Consider the following 13752-nt stretch of genomic DNA (forward strand, 5'->3'; position numbering starts at 1 on the left):
CCAACAAAATCATGAGGAAGAAGGCAACAGAAAAAAAAATTAAAATATTGCAAAATGTTAAATTAAATAAATAAATTTTAAAAATATTTTTCAAATTTTATTTTTCTGAAATACCTACATTCAACAATGTTTCTAAAAATTACTATATTATTTTTTACAATATTTACACCAGTTATATAAATTATACACATTTTCTAAACTACAGTATAAATTATTAAAATAATGTTTTTGACAGTGTTGAGATTTGAAAATTTCTTTTAAATTTTTAAGTGCTGGATAACAGTCTTCTTCCAAATCAATGACTTCTATTTTGAGTAGATTGCTTAACCATTCCTTTTTCTGAGCACCTTTCACTGCAACTATAATGTCATCATAGTCGGTGACGTTTTTATTGTTGTTAATAAAATTTTCAATGAAACCAGTTAAATTTTCAAAGTTGATGTTACAATGCCAGTCACAATCTCATTGAAGTCCATGTAAATTGTTTGTCAACCAGTCCCACTGTTTTTCGGTTCGATGATTAAATAATGTCTTATCGAAGGGTAATTTTAAAATTGCATGATCAACATTTCCTGTTATGGTATCTATTAGAGCTATTTCTTTGCATATAAAAGAGGATATTTCCATATTATTATTATTATTATTATTATTATTATTATTATTATTATTATTATTATTATTATTATTATTATTATTACACCACCCAACAGACATGTAGTCCAATTAGAGGGTAGGAAAAACCAAGATCAGTATATTAATCTGTATTGAAGCACATCCCCTTTATGTCTCTAATAGTGCAGTTGAAAATATCGATGGAAGGTAGCTTATTAGAATTATGACACATCATGAAGAGCGGAGAATATTTTTGCGTATTAATGCGAGGGGTATCCATATAAAAAGTCAACTGATTTCTGGATGCCAGCCTAGGTACATGAAAGTTAATTTTACCCAGCAGTTCAGGACAGTCGAAGACGTTGTTAATTAGTCGATGTAAAAAATGTGTTGTGGATGGCCCTTCTCTGGATAAGTACCATCAACTTTGAAGCTCAGGTATTTTAGAAGACGTCTTTGTATTTTCTCAAGATCCTCAATCTGTGACTTATAACCCGTAGACCAAACCACACTAGCATATTCCAATTTCGATCTCACGAAAGCAAAGTACAAACGTTTCACAGTATCAGTATTATTGAAACTCCGAGAGTTTCTGATGACAAATCCAAGGGATCTAACCGATCTGGTAACCATGCCCTCAACATGATCTAAGAAGGACAAATTACTGTCGAGAGTTATTCCTAGATCAACATGTTTTGTACAGCGTTGTAGGTCTGAGATGTCAAGAGTATAGTGATGATGAATAGGCTGAGTCTTTCTGGTAAATGACATAATGCAGCATTTATCCTTGTTTAGCTTTAGACCATTGCTGTTGCACCAGGTTACCACTTCATCAGTGGTATCCTGCATTCGCAGGCAGTCAACAGCATGGTCAATTCTTGAGTAAATTTTGAAATCATCAGCATATAATAAAATTTGAGAGTCAACAACATCCGCTATATTATTAATGAAGACATTAAACAAAAGTGGTCCAAGAATGGAGCCCTGCGGTACACCAGATGAAACATTGATCACGTGTGATTGAAAGCCAGCACAATTAACATACTGACAACGACCACTGAAATATGACCTAAAAAATTCGACAAAATTGGTACAGAGTCCAAATTTGGAAAGTTTTCCTAACAGTATTGGATGATCAATTGTGTCAAACGCTTTCGACAAGTCCGTGAATACAACATCAACTTGAGAACGATCATTCATGCAATCAGCCACAAACTGCACAAAACTGCATAAGTTTGTAACAGTAGATCGGCCCTTCACAAAGCCATGTTGAAAGTTCGATAACTGGTTTTTCACGAAGGGGGATATCGTATCGTGAAGTAAAATCTCAAAAACCTTAGCAAAGCTCGACAGCAGAACCACAGGCCTATAATTGTGAATTTGTTTTCTATCACCTTTTTTATAGATCGGACAAATTATTGAATTTTTAAAAACAGCAGGGAATGTCGAGGAACTTAACGCACGGTTAAAAATTATAGTAAGTGGGGTTGTAATATTGTCACAAATGTTTTTAATTACAAAAGCAGGAATACCATCCGGGCCAGAGGATTTTTTAGTTTTGAGTTTTTTTATTGCATCACTCATATTAGTTACAGTAAAAGTCGGAATAGTTAAGCAGCCGGAATTGCGCGAATACATATCGAAGTGATTATTATCTGAAACTGCTGTGGAAGATGAGGTATAAGTTTGTTGAAAGAAATCAGCAAAACCATTTGCTATGTCTGTAGGAGTCTGCAGTTCCTTGTCGTTGAAAGTCATGTAAGTAGGTATAAAATTGTTTTTCTTAATACAATCGATATAAGACCAAAAACTTTTAGGATCTTTTGTCATATTTTGTTCCACGTGTAAAATATATTTACAATGGGCACGTTTGATTTCTAACTTGATAATCTTTCTGATAGACTTGAATTCATCGTAGCATAAAGGAGATTTGCTTTGTTTGTATATTAGCCAAAGTTTATGTTTTTGTCTCAGCTGCTTAACGATTGAGCTATTAAACCAAGGGGGATATTTCGATTTGTAAAAACGTAGGGATCTTGGAACACAAATACTAAATATATCATTCAGTTTACTATAAAACGCCTCCATCATAACGTCAGTATCAGATATAGGTTTTAGAAAAGACCAGTCAATGTCAGACAATTTTTTGTTTATTGCAACAAAATCAGCTTTTAGAAAATTAAAATGTTGTTTCTTAGATGAAATACCTTTAACTGATGTGTCATATTTATAAGCATATAGAATGTGAAGGGGTGGATGATGAACATCCTCTTTACACAATATATCAACGGCCTTGCTAACCACACATTTCTTGTTCGAGCAAACTAGGTCCAGTATTCTGTTGAAGTCATTAGCGATATTGTTGTTCTGATGAAAACCCATGTAATTACAGAATTCAAGAAAGATTCTAGATTTGTTGTCTTGAACGCCACTTAAAGCCAAAACATAATGAGAGATATTGTATATATTCAATATAAGAAACCTTGCACGTCAACGATAAACATTTTTTTTTTAATTATTATTATTTTTACAAAATTCTTACTCTACCAGTTAGAGGTTCGTAACTCACGAACTGTTCGTACAAGACTAAACAAAAAGCTGAAGTATTTGCAGGCATATCAGCGAGAGTTTCAAATTCTATTCGCGCATCTACAGTTCCGTTTTTGAACGTTTCATTTTGATACGAACAATCAATAACAAGCAAAGGTGCATCCGTTTTGAATTTTGCAGGTTTGAACAACGGTTCACAAATCATTTTTTTATTGTAGTAATAGGACTGTTGAAATCGTGCATACATATCATAGGCCAAAGCATATTGGTTATGTCTATAATCTAGATTTAAATTTTCATATGGATAAGATTGAGAATTTAAATATAGTTTGATATTTTTTAAATGACAATGATCAAACTTGGATGCATCTTTTCTCAGATTATTTTTTCGATCAGTTTGAAAACCTATTATAACGAATCGCGGTTTTTCCAAGGACGTTGATGATTTTAATACCCACGTAAACGAATGACTTTCTTGTAAAAGAGGATAAGTAAATAATTCCCATCGTCTATGTGCAATTGATAGGGGATTATTTTTCTCAATTATATTAAACAATTTTAATTTTTCTTCATCGGAAACGGTGAAGTGTGGAACTTGCCACACAATTTTTGTAATTCTTATATATGCTTTTTCTAATCCTGTTGATTCGAGAGTAGCATTTAAATCAGTACTTGAACGAAGCAGTATGAGTTCTTGACGTAAATTCAACACAACCTTTTTATAATCTTCAGCAAAGCCTAATATATTCGAAAGTGGCCAACATACATCAAAAGCACCTGTTTGTGCATCAAAATTTGTATAAGTATCTTCGAGGGGACTCCAACCGGCATTTATTAATGCTGTACTCTCATTAGGTGTATGTGATACATATCCTTTCATTGTTGTTGTAATACCTGGATTTTTTATACGATCTACGATAACACCTCCCACTTCCAAACGAATCTCATCGAAAAGATGAGCAATGAAATTATTAATTGGTAGAACTTTAGTTGAAACGGCTGACTGATCATGTTTCAATATCCTTCCTTGTATGTGTAATTGACTTAATCCTGGAGCAGTTAGTAATTCTTGTTGTTGAATAACAATTCGACACTCATCCTTGTATTTTAATTCACCTGGTATATATGATTGATATACACTTTTTCATTCACATTCAACAAACTGATGGATGCCATTATTTCTCTTATTTAGGTTGTAAACAGATCGATTTCAAAAATAAAATATTCTGTGATGTTAACTTGATCAATTTTCTTTCGTTAATATTCTTTTTTCTGGCAGGAAACGTTCTTATATCTTGTGAAAAATACTGATAAGGTGTGCTGAATCTAATAACCATCACTACACTTTACACTTTTCTCAAATGCAATGTTACCGTGACAACTTCTTTTCGAAAATTAACTGGAAAACCGTTCTGATCGATTATTTTAAGAGAAATGTTATGTATTATGCGTGTATTTATTGGTAAATATATAACATTTCGAGGATTTTCAACTATCTTATAACCAGGTGGATCGGTTGGATAGAAAGAATGAATGATGTGAACGGGCTCACCATTTCTATATGAATTAGTTGCAATATTACATTCAATTCTAATCATATTTACGCGCATAATATCAACAGGAAAATCTGATGTATGTAATTTGTTACTTGTCAATTTTCGGGGTTCAAAACCCAATAGTTGCCCTTAGAATTGGGTTTTGAGACATCTATAGTTTTATTACATTTAATTTCACATTTTAAAGTATTAAAATTTGCTTGCAAATGTAAAAATATTTTCTCCTTCTCTTCTTTAGATGTTTTATATGTAAGAATAGTCTTTAAATACTTGTTTATATCGGCTATTTCATAACTACCAACAGGTATTTCGATCACATCGTCCTTATCACCATAATGGAATTTATTATTTTTCTCATCAACATTCGGTATTGCATTGTTAACACTAAAATTAGTCAATCCAATTTCGTAAAAACCATCGTTTTCTAAGATAATAGGAGGATTAAAATCTTAATAATAATTAATAATTAATAATTATAATTCTGATGTTTCTTGATCACTAAAGAAAAACTAATAAGACATGTTGTAGGCTATAGGATTAAAAAAGAACTGTTGTTTTTCGAATTGGTGAACAATTTATATATTTTTTTGTAAGAAGGTTAAACAAAGATGGCCACAATTAAATGTATTAAATTTTTGAAAACGTTCATGATTATAAAATATTCTACATGGACCATTCGAAGTAAAATATTGTACTGCTTCCTGGGGTGGTTGCAAATTTCCAAAACTATCAAAATATTTCACAACATTTCCAATTTTTTTATAAGCAACCCAATGAGTTCCTCGTCCGCTGTTTTTATCCAAATTAATCACACCACTTTCATTCTTGTGTATTTTTTTAGGTAGAATGTCACGAGAAAATACACCTCGAAAATATGGAATTTTATTCCATTTTACAAATGATTCTATATCAACATTTGATAGTGGTTTGCTTGGTAAATTCATTATTGTCTTTGAATGTTGTTGAAAATCCTTTAATCTAAAAAAAGACCCAATCCTTTTTTGTACGGTTTCAAAAATAAACCTTTTCCCATTGCAATAGCTTCCATGGTTTTATTGTGACGTTGAGATTCTTCTAATTGTTTACGTGCTTCTTTGGCTGAATTTATTGCTTTAGCAATTCCACCAACACCTCCACTAAGTGCACCAAGTGCACTCAATCCAGCAAATATTGGAATTAATGGTAAAATACCACCAGATTTTGGAATTTTTATTATACGTGATGGTTTAATACCATTCTTCTTTTTTTTCTCTTGATGTGCTGCCTTTAATGCAGCAAAAATAGCATCATTGGCTGTTTTTGATTTGCTTCGAATAAGTTTATTTTTGATTTTCTTTAAAACTGTTGGAAAACTTATTCCTCCACATTTATTTTTTGAGTTCTTCTTCTTCTTCGTTTTGCTAACCTTCTTTTTACTTTTTCTTTTGATTCTAACCATAACTATGTTGTGTGTGTGTTTATTGTATGCAAGCAAATAATAGACTACGTTCAATTTCTACATGTATTGAATATTTAAGTAATTTTCACCATCAGCAACATGATCACCATCATCATCAGTTTCAATATCAAGTTTACGTTTATTTTGTTGTTTTCTTTTAAACGGTTTAAGTTTAATTCGGTTATCTAACTTTGGTTTTTTATTGTCTTCAAACGGATCAAACTCTAATTTTCGTTCAAATGAAGATTTTGATATTGGATTTGTTACAATTTGATCATCTGAATTATTATTAATCATCATATTTTCAACAGCAGCAGCAATACCTTCTTTTTCTTTTCGCTTTCGATTCACAGGAGGCTTGTTTTGTTGTTTTCGTCGATATTTATTTTTACTTGCATCATTCGTTTTAAATTCTGATATTTTCTTTAAACAATCTTCAATTGTTGTTTTAGTTTTCTCCAGACTTTTTTCACACTGATTTAAAACTTTTACACAACCAACTTTTCGTGTTGATATTCCCATACCAAATTTTATTTTTGCTTTCATCGCTCCAACTACACCTAATGCTGCAGCTTTTTCACCCCAAGATGCATTCTTCGAATGGAAACGTTGCAAGGCTTTTTCCGCTAATACCCTATCAGCATCATGACGTAATTTTAAATCTTTATTTTGTGAATAAGCAATGTCATGATCTTTACATGCCATATCAAGACCATTAATACCTACATCACCTCGTCTTAAACGTTCCTCAAGTTTCGTATTCGGTCCACAAAATTGATAACCAGGTACTTCTATGAAACTCATACGGAATTTTATACAAAGTTTTTTCCAATATTCCACTACCGCTGATGTGACGACGATAACTCATTTTTTGTTTTTTTGTTTTAGTAGGTTGTGTAATAACGATTTTAACATAACTGAACTATACATCGTAAAACTAAACCTTTTATTTTATTTTTATAATAAAACAACGTTTGTTTTTTGTTTTTATTAAAATGAGGTATAATCGAGGCTAAGCTCATCTAGGCTAAACTCGATCTTATATACCCAATAATCACATACGCAAGTTGCAAACACTTTGTAGCTCAGTGGATCATGCATCCGTATTCGCAATCGCAGTCTCGTCCGAGCGGTCGAGACGTGCATACGCGCTAACTTTCGTTGCACAGTCACGCAAGTCAAATCGATCAGCATATTAATAACCTAAAAGCGAGCTGTTAAGAACTAGTAAAATAGTGAACAAAGAAAAACCACAAAAATTGGTCCGTAGAAGGTCCAGCGACGACACGGACAGCGAACAAGAAGGTAGGATGAAAAAGAAGACACCTACAAGGAAGAAGCCGTCCACGGCGGAGCCGGAGGAGGTGACAAATGTTCCGACAGGAAGCAGGTTCGCACCCCTGTCGGACCATGAAGACACAGATCTCCAGGATGAAGAGAACGAGCCAATGGAAGAAGAGGAAGAGACTACCCCCGAGGAAGAAAAAAATGAAAAACCGCCCCCGATTGTTCTACATGGAAAGTACGATTACAAGAAACTGCTAGAACTCAGCCAGCAAAGTACAAAGCACGGGGTGAGTTTAAAATTCACTCGAGCGAACACAATTATCTACAGCCAGACGATCAAGGACTTCGACGGTTTAAAAGAAGCGCTGAAAAACAGCAAAAAAGCAGAGTGGCACACATACGCGACAAAGAAAGAGAAAACGCACGGGTTCGTAGCATACGGACTAGACAACAACCCCGATGAGAACGACGTCAAAAAAGTGCTGGAAGAAAAGGGAATAAACTGCCGAAACGTTTATAAAATGAAAAAGACTAATTCGCCTTTATATGTCGTTATAACTGACAACAAGACCACACTGCAAGACCTGGAATCGAATGTTAAAACGATCGAGTACATAGTAGTCCGATGGAAGAAGCTCATCAACAAAAGAGAAATTGTCCAGTGTCACAACTGCCAGACATGGGGGCACGCCGCAACAAATTGTTTCGCAGCTACAAAGTGCCTCAAATGCGCAGGAAACCATCTGACGAGCGAGTGCTCCTTGAAGAAGGATGACACCGAGGACCAAAAGAAAATCAAATGCTCAAACTGCGGTCAAGGGCACTTGGCAAATAGCACCGAATGCGAAATATACATTGCCAGGAAAAAATTAATGGTGAAAAACAAAACAGACCTCGTCCAAAAAACAACACGACAAAGCAATAAATACGTGCCGGCGCCAGTACCAACAAAAAACGCATGGACGACACAAAGAAATGAAGACGAAGGGAACCGCAACCCCGCCGCCGCCCACATGCTAACCATCAGAGCAAGACACGCCGAGGAAGTCGCGGCCCAGTCCGCCACCGCAAATAACGCAACAGATCCAGGGCTGATGGGAGACGTCAACATATTTATCCAAATATGCGACGAAGTAAAGAAACTGAAGGAAAAAATTGACCTCGGCAAGCTGTTGCAATCACTGAGGACCCTGAACGAAGCAATAACCGAAAACACCAGCACCGTAGAAATCATGAAGGTGCTACTATCCCTGGATCAGCCGGCCTTCCTCAAGTAAGCAATCGGAAAAAGTTGAAAATCGTCACCTGGAACTCCAACGGAATTTTAGATAAATTCAATGAACTCAAAGTATTCCTCAAACTGCATGACGTGGACATAATGGCCATTACTGAAACAAAACTCCTAAAATCTGACAAGTTATTGATAAAAGGGTATATATAGCATAATGCGGAAGGAACGAAACACTGACACGCGGGGAGGCGGTGTAGCGATTTTTGTAAAGCGCGGCATCCCCTACAGCAAAGCCCAGCTACCTGCAAACGAAGTTGAATGCACTGCCATAAAACTTTCTAATAATATAACGGTTATAGCTGTTTATAACCGTCCGGTAAATAAATTCAAACGGAACAGTCTAGGCAAAATTTACAGTGCACACAACAATTTAATTCTAGCCGGGGACCTTAACTCAAAGCACACTGATTGGGGAAACAATTATAACAACACGAACGGTACCACGCTGAAAAATTTCACTACCACCCAAGCAACAACTCAAACCCCTCGACAATAGATTTTTTCTTAATGAAAAATATAACAAACTATACTGCCGCGACAACAATACATGACCTGCCATCGGGCCACTACCCAGTGGAAATGCTAATAAAAGACGTACCGAGACAAAATCTCGACAAATTTATAACAAGCTATAAGAACACCAACTGGAAGGGCTTCCGAGAAACACTAGATTCACTAATAGAGATCAATCCAAATATAAAAACAATTGAGGAACTGGACGCCGAAAATAGTTAAATTCACAACGGCACTGTTACGCGCCCGCGACAAGCACGCAAAGACACTCAAAGCCAATCCGGACAAAAGTGAAATAATTGAAATAATCAAAGACCGCAACAAAGCGAGAAAAAAGTATCAAAGAACCGGAAACAACAATTATAAATACCAATTCCAGAACCTCAATCGCGTAATCAAAACGGAGCTTGCCAATCATAAAAACGCCCAATGGGATAAATTGCTAAGAAACGCGAAAACCAACGATAACACCTTGTGGAAATTGGCAAGCTCCCGCACGAAAAAACGAAGTGAAATCCCCCCGATCACCGACAGCAACAATATAGAAGCCATCAGCGACGAGCAAAAAACCGAGTGCCTCGCAAGCTACTTCCAGGGTGTTCACAACAACAGTACTGCAAGCAACCCCAAACAACTGAAAATCGAAGCAATAATAAATAAAACAATAAACCGACAAACTAGCCTCAATCATGAATACATTAAAAACGTCATCACGAACCCACGCGAGGTCGGTGGCATCTTACATAAATTGAAAAACAACAAGGCTACAGGCGAAGACTCTGTAGACAACGTAGTAATTAAAAGAATGTCAAGGAAAGCGAAGGTGCAGCTAACTTATCTCATAAACGGAGCACTGAAGTTAAATTATTTCCCCAAACAGTACAAAACTGCGATAGTAATTCCGATCCCCAAAACAGGCAAAAATCCCAAAAAAGTCGAAAGCTACAGGCCCATTAGTCTTCTAAACTCGATATCAAAAATCCTTGAAAAAATTATTCACAGAAGACTAAAGGACCAACTAGCTGACCATAACATCGACCAAGAGTGCCAATTTGGATTCAAAACCTACCACAGTACGACCCATCAACTCGCCAGAATTTGCAATGATGTGCTAATCAACTTCAACAAAGATAAGAACACTGTCCTCACCTTGCTAGATCTGGAAAAGGCCTTTGATCGTGTGTGGATCAAAGGTCTTTTGTACAAAATGCACGTAGCTGGGATCAACCCCAACTTCATTAAGTTACTAAATTCATACCTAACTAACCGAAGAATAAAAATAATAGAAGCAGGAGTGCCCCAAGGCTCTGTACTTGACCCATCCCTATTTAACTTTTACATACACGATATCCCCGAATTCTTCAAAACGAATCTTGCCCTCTATGCTCACGACACGGCAATATATGCTCATTCTTATTACGCCCAAGCCGCGCTTCTGCAAAATCAGCTGCACATCAACTTACTGTCCCAATACTTTGAGGATTGGAAGCTGAAACTAAACGAACCCAAAACGGAACTGATAATCTTCACTAGAAAGAGAACGAACATTAAGATTTGTACCCCTCTTAAAATAAATAAACACAAAATCAATCCAACAACAAAAGTCAATTACCTTGGCATCACACTAGACGCCAGACTAAATTTTAAAGAGAACGTCAAAACCAAACTAGTGAAAGCAAACAACGCAATCAGAAAAATCTACCCGTTAATCAAAAGAAACAGTAAGTTAAATGTGAAAAACAAAATAATAATTTACAAAGCATTATTAAGACCTATCGTAACATATGCTGCCCCCGTGTGGTCACACCTCTCCGACTATGCTCTTCAACCGCTTGAAGTATTTCAAAATAAATGTCTAAGATTAATACACAACGCGCCCCGATACACCAATACGCAATATCTTAGAGACATCTCCGAATTACCCACTATCAAAAACTTCATCCTAGTCCAGGCAGAAAAATTCTTTCGCAAAAATTCCATACAACTAATCAAAACCCCGAATGACAATGAATTAAACAAACTCAATATAAACAGGACCAAACATAAATTAATTCACCAGCACATCCTCTGATCAAACACCCACATTAAAAACAGCAAATAGGTCCCCTCCACCTGCGCTATGACCGCGTCATGCAAAGGAATCATGAGATTCACAGGCCGTAAATTCCAATGAAAACAAAATGACAACAACTGTAAATAGAAAATGGCGAGCCTCTGACTCTGCCCACTCACTCAATATAAACAACCAATAAATAAAGGGCACCGCCCAACATGTTCCTCCACCCCCCCCCCCCCCTTCTTTCCGTCAAAGCCCCGCCCATGTACATAGTGTAAATTACTAGGCTAAGTAGTATAGTGCATAGGGTAAGTTAGGTTAGTTCAAAATGAAAAATAAAAGGTTAGCTTTTCCTTTGTAACCAAACAGGTAAATTTGAAAGAAGTACGAGGCTGCGTCCTCACAATACTGAAACGCTCATGTGAGCAATATCACTCACGATCCTAGGATAAGCCAATTGGCAGGAACCTAGAAGATAAATAATTACACATAAATCGCTGTATTTTTGTAATGCATATTAAGACAAATAAAGCCTCTTTCTATTCTATTCTATTCTATTCGCAATCGCATCTACGTGGTTCGAATCCCGACCAGTTCAACAAAAACTTTTTTTCATTAGTACACGCGCACTAACCGCACCCGACCTTCAAATAATACGTCACAGGACCAGGTGTAATTACCTGTACAGGTAATACAGGTAAAAATAATTTTTTTCACCTGTTTTGGAAACACCTCAAAAACACCTTTAATTACACCTGGGGCCACGCCCTTTTTTGGCTGTGGTAACGGCCACTGTGACATAGCTTCTGGTCATTGTTGACCACTTCTTCGGCTGCAAGAACTTCTTCAGCTTCTGGTCATTGACGATCGACTTCTTCGCGACCTTGAGGTCACCTTACCATTAGCTGCGGATAGACACGCCATCGAACTGTCCCAGAACCCCCCCATCATAACTACTTACCTACTTTGGAAAAAAATGTGGATTAAAAAACAGCACATTGGAAGGATTTTTGGATTTATACTAAAATTTAGCAGAAAGTGGCAAGTGTGAGTTTTCTAGAGTTTGTAAAAAATGTTAATAAGATTCATAATATTTTCAAAATTATATTGAGTAACATAACTCCGACCGATAATATTAAAAGCAAAATTTCAACGGTAATTCAAACATAAGTACCTAATGTTAATTTTTCGTTCACTTAAAAATAAAATTGTAGATGAAATTATTGGTAAAATAATTCATTTAACCACATTTACATTAAGGGGTAAAATTTAATTTTAAATGGTAGGATACGAGAACGATAGCATTTAGGAATAATATTTATAAAAATAAAGCAGAACTGTATCAAAGACGGTTGAAAATAAAATATCGAAAGTACCTATTGTTGGCGTTTTAATTTGTTGTGAAAATTTTCAATGACAATTTAATTCATGTATAAAAAATCTCATAAGGCGCTGTGATTTTGTCACTTTGACAGCGGATAAAAGTTTGCCCTAACTTTTATCCGGCAAAAACACTCAGGTAACTTATACCTTTAGTTGCTAGGCATCTAATACCTTTAATACCAAATAAAAAAATTAACCTGATTATTGTTTGTTGTTATGATAACGAACCAACAATCTTAAACATTGACACAGCTTGTAATAAATTGACGTGCAAAATGGCCAATTCAATTTTTCATAATTACCTACCTATCATTATTCATTCAATTATCTCATCGAATTACGCTCGAGGTTTTTTTCGTCCAGGATAAAATTTCATTTTTTAAACTCTAATTTGGTTTCTTTTTGGTAAATTGACTCCACAAACCACCAAATTATCGTAAAAAAATTCAATTTTATCCGGACAAAAAAAGACCTCTCGTGTAATTACAGTCGATAAAAAATCAAAGGAAAGGTAAACGTATCCAGTAGGCTGTGATTTTGCACCGTCACCAGGATAAGAGATGGCGGTAAACGCTTTATGCCCAAAAAATGTATAGGGAGTTTGCGTTCTATATGTTCTTATTTTGTCTATGAACGGAACCCATGGCCAGCGCACTCCCTCTTGGATATTCTGAAACATTTTTAGAGAGAGAAAGAAATATAATGGTAGTACCGGCACATTTTACTAGGGAGCGCTCTAGCCGACAGAATTTGACATTTCTGTCATATTTTTGAATTTTTATGTTCAACCATCTAGGGTTCAACCGTCATTGATAATGATAACCCCTTAGATTGGTTAAGAGTTTAGATGTCGCTCTCTTCACAAAATAATGGTGCCAGAAGGGTTAAGATTTCGCGCCATTTACAGCACGTTTTCACCACTTTCAATTTTATGAAACGTTGTTCACGTTGAGTTGACAATTTCAATGTCAATAATTATTTTCGGCTCTGTAATTATGTTTTGTAAATAGTGATTGATGTTACCATATGGATGAAATAACTAAATATAAAATAAAATTCAGCCTCA

This window comes from Tenebrio molitor, chromosome 4 (genome assembly GCF_963966145.1).
Source record: "Tenebrio molitor chromosome 4, icTenMoli1.1, whole genome shotgun sequence".
NCBI lineage: Eukaryota > Metazoa > Arthropoda > Insecta > Coleoptera > Tenebrionidae > Tenebrio > Tenebrio molitor.